Here is a 3,755-nt window from a genome sequence, read left to right as displayed (position 1 = left end):
GGTGTCCTGAGTATTTAAACCGGGTTGTTGGCCACATCCCAACTGGTGTTTTGACCAATAAGACATTGTCTTAGCTCGGGGTGTTGCTATATTTCTCCTCCTAATTCATAAATCAACATGTCATCTCATCAGTCACATGGTCCGAGTTTTCCCACTCTTGCAGAGTATAATTTTGGACATGATTTCTATACCAAAAATATGATACATTTGACAAATAATTGATTGGGAGAAATGTTTCAAGCAAGAAGATTCAAACACACACATACTAAACATTAATATGAACCCTTAAGCTATTCAATAGTTATTAAAGAGACATACACAATAAGTGATTAGAACATGATAGTCGAATGTTTGGGTTGCATACATGATATGGAGTTAAGCAATGGACTGATATTAGTTTATAAGCCTTTTTGAGTTCATTTTGGTGCATCTACATCTGTAAAAGACAGTTTCTGTGCCATTCTGTGAACATAAGGACATGTTCTGTGAGGACCAGAGAGGTTAAAAGGTCTCCTAAGGAATTTCAGTCTGGTTCTTTTCTTCTAGGTGGGGGGAAAGTCGATCCAAAGAGTTCGTGATCGTGATTACTATCACTGGTTTACATGTGATGGTCATGCTGTGCATCCCTTTGACCATTAATCTTGCTTACTTGCCACAAAATTGACAATCTCCTTCCTGAGTTGTTATGATCAGTGTGTTCTTTTGTGTTAATGTTGAAAGCTGTTCAAAGCTGCTAGTTGGTTCAGGCTTGCGGGGCCTGTGTCTTGGGCCTCTCTTGAATTCGGCTCCTCGTGTTTCAACCATGTTCTTGATCGAATCTTAAATTGTCTGATTGGGTCTGATACCCTGCATCCCCCCTTCAGTCGGCGATTGTGTTGAGCTGAAGACATCGGCGAGCCCTGGAAAAACAAAGGCAGAAGAAGCAGACAAACACCGCAAACAGCAAGACAACACCTCCATGACAGTTACTGTACTGGTGCAGGCATCAGGTTATTTAGGTACAGGTGCTTAAGTTCAATTAGTCAATGTAGTTTAGTACATTGAGGATAGTTTAGATCATTTTGGAAATTGTTGTTCTAATTTGTTCCAGTATGTTGATTTGTCAATCAAATTTTGTGGTTAAATTTGTTTGGTTCTTCTTGGTTGTCTTAATTTAAAACGTTTACCGTTAATTTTCTAGTAACATCATTTGCAATGAAATGAATTGACCTATCGTGCATGGAGCTCTCTGGCTTCCATTCAGTTTAGAGTGGCTGGCGGATATTAGGTGTGGTGAGTCAATCCTAATATCAGACCTTTGACCCTTGCAGGGTGTCTAGGTGTTTCACCTACTAAGGAAAGAGGGGAAGGAAAAGGACAGGTAAAAGAAGAACAAAACAAAACAAAGCTGCTGTGGGTTTTCCTAGCATGGCTTACAGCTACTGTTGAGCTAGGATGTCATGTGCAGCTAGTTTGTCATGTACCTTAACTTAGTGTCAGGTGATCTACCTATTGTGAGGATGGCTGCATGTTTCTTCATGGTGGGCATATTTTGAAGTTCACATCCTCTTCAAGGTCAGGTTTGTTGTGTGCACCAAAGTAGGCTTGTCGGAGTCGGTTGTAGTAAGCTTGTGGAACCTCTTGTCGACCTTGTTTGATCTCCAAGGCAGTTAACAGTCCATGTTCAGACTCAGGGTCTGTAAACTCTTTAATCAGGACCTCACGAAGTAGCTGATAGTTTGACTTTGATTGACTGTGCTGTCGATTTAGGAAGTTTCGTACCTCAGGACTGGATGTGGCTCTAAGGAGGTATAGCCTGTCTCTGTCAGTCACACGAGGTCTCATTTCCAGATGAAACTCGTTATCTTGCAAGTAGGCCTGGATGTCGTGGCCCTCTGTGGAGTTCGGGTTGAACTTGCTGATGTTTTTAGACAGCTTGTTGAGGACTTTGATGGTCATCCCATGTGCAGCTCCAAGGTCTGCTTGGATGGGAGGTATTCTTTCGTTGGCAGGAAAGGGTTGTGTGGCGAAGGCAGGTGAGGTGTTGGGTTGTGGCCCTTCGCGCCTTTCGTCATATGCCAGTTCTTGGACGTGGGACTCTGCTCTGCTCAGCAGTGGTGAGGCTGAGAGATGTTACTCTTTCCTTGGCTCTTGTTTCAGCTCATGAGCATATTTGAGTTCTTCTCTGACCATATAGAGCTCATCTTTAGTATCGTCTAGTTGTTGGGTGAGATTGTCCATTTCAGTTCTGTACCTTTCAAGGTGGTCTTTCAAGGTAATGATTTCAGCATTCTTGTCTCTGATGTGGTTCTTGGCTTTCTCTAGTAGCTGTTCGGCATACTGGAGTCTGTTTACCAGGTCTTTCTTGGCAGCCTTTGCATGTTGTTGGTCGAGCTGAGCTGCTGCCAGGGCTGCTTGGAGCTTCTTAACTTGTTCCGTTGTTTCCTGCTCCCTCTCGTTGGGTGCTTTGAGTTGATCTTGAACTTTCACTTCCAGCTTGTCTATGCGGCACTGAGCACTTGTCAGCTCCTCTTGAAGGTGGGTGATGTGCTTGACGCTCAGTTTCAGCTGGGTTGTGAAGGCATAGCTTAGGGAGCTGGTGATCTTGACTAGCTCCTCGTCGTTGTTGTTCTGGAATGAATCTTGTGTCAGGAATCTTCTCAGGATTAGGATTATTATTAAAAAATAATAACAGTTCAAATGTCTTGGGAGTGAGGCTGTCTGTCATGCCTCTCAGCCAAGTGTTCACATCTTCCCCATGGGCAATGGGGACTACAGTCTGCGGCATGTTGGCACGCTGGGGAGAAGAGAGACTGACACAGATCTGTGTGGAGTAGAAGCCTATGTGTGGTGGGACACTAAGTGTTGTGTCAGTGATTGTGAACCACTAGTGAAATGTGGTGATGATTTGGTTGGTCTCAGGGTGTCTAAGTAGATTACGGATGCAAAGACTTCATCACTCTAATGAGGAAGAGGAAAAAGAGAGAAAAAGGTGAAAACAATTCAATGAAAAGAAACAATTCCTTTTTCAGTTAGAGAAATTCTTTTTTTTTTTCAATCAAATGTTATCAAGAAGGTAAACAATATTATTAAACCTCTGTTTTAGACAAAATTATACAATAATAATGTGGATATCTCTTTTCTTAGCCTGACAGGATTAGGTTAGGAATCAAATTCATAAGGATGATTCGTCTTCTTTGACAAGATTGTGTATTTCATTCACTTAGAATTGATTAATGGTTCTTACAGGTCCCTACACATGTGAAGAGTAAAGAGGGAAGGAAGCATGAGAGAATAGGAGAGAAGGGAAGGAGACTCAGTAAACTGAGTGGATCGGGTCCACTAGCAGGCTTTGTTGCTGTTATGCCCAACTACGAGTAGAGTGTTGTTTTTAGTTGCTGCACAACTAATCAAACAAAAATAAAATTTAGGTGAAAGAGAGTTGTCTTTCTAATTTATTTGAACTCGTAGTGAGGGATAACAATGTCTCCTATTAAGGGCTCAGGTGTGTCGTTCCCAAGCTAGGATACACAGAGGAAAGAAAATGGTAAGACAAAGTAAAATTAAAAGGTAATAAATGGGCAAAATAAGCAAAAATGAAATTAAATAAAGAAGGAAATCAATAAGTTAAACAACAGTGGCTAAGTGTATAACCAAAACAGGAAGAAAGAGTGATAAAACGCAATAAAAAGATGAGTAAGTGTGAGTCTGTATAGACTCTATTAATATGGGTAATACATCAATTAGATAGAATAAGTTAACTTAAACTTTCAAAG

General features: G+C 41.3%; 1 pseudogene; it reads right to left on the bottom strand.

Annotated features, from left to right (window-relative positions):
• The window catches only part of LOC107686230 (uncharacterized), a 14,239-nt pseudogene extending 12,133 nt beyond the window's left edge, over positions 1-2,106 (bottom strand).
• Positions 2,107-3,755: the final 1,649 nt, after the last annotated feature.

This window comes from Sinocyclocheilus anshuiensis, unplaced genomic scaffold, assembly GCF_001515605.1.
Source record: "Sinocyclocheilus anshuiensis isolate Anshui unplaced genomic scaffold, SAMN03320099.WGS_v1.1 scaffold1476, whole genome shotgun sequence".
NCBI classification, from domain to species: Eukaryota; Metazoa; Chordata; class Actinopteri; order Cypriniformes; family Cyprinidae; genus Sinocyclocheilus; species Sinocyclocheilus anshuiensis.
This window is presented reverse-complemented; position numbering and strand designations above follow the sequence as displayed.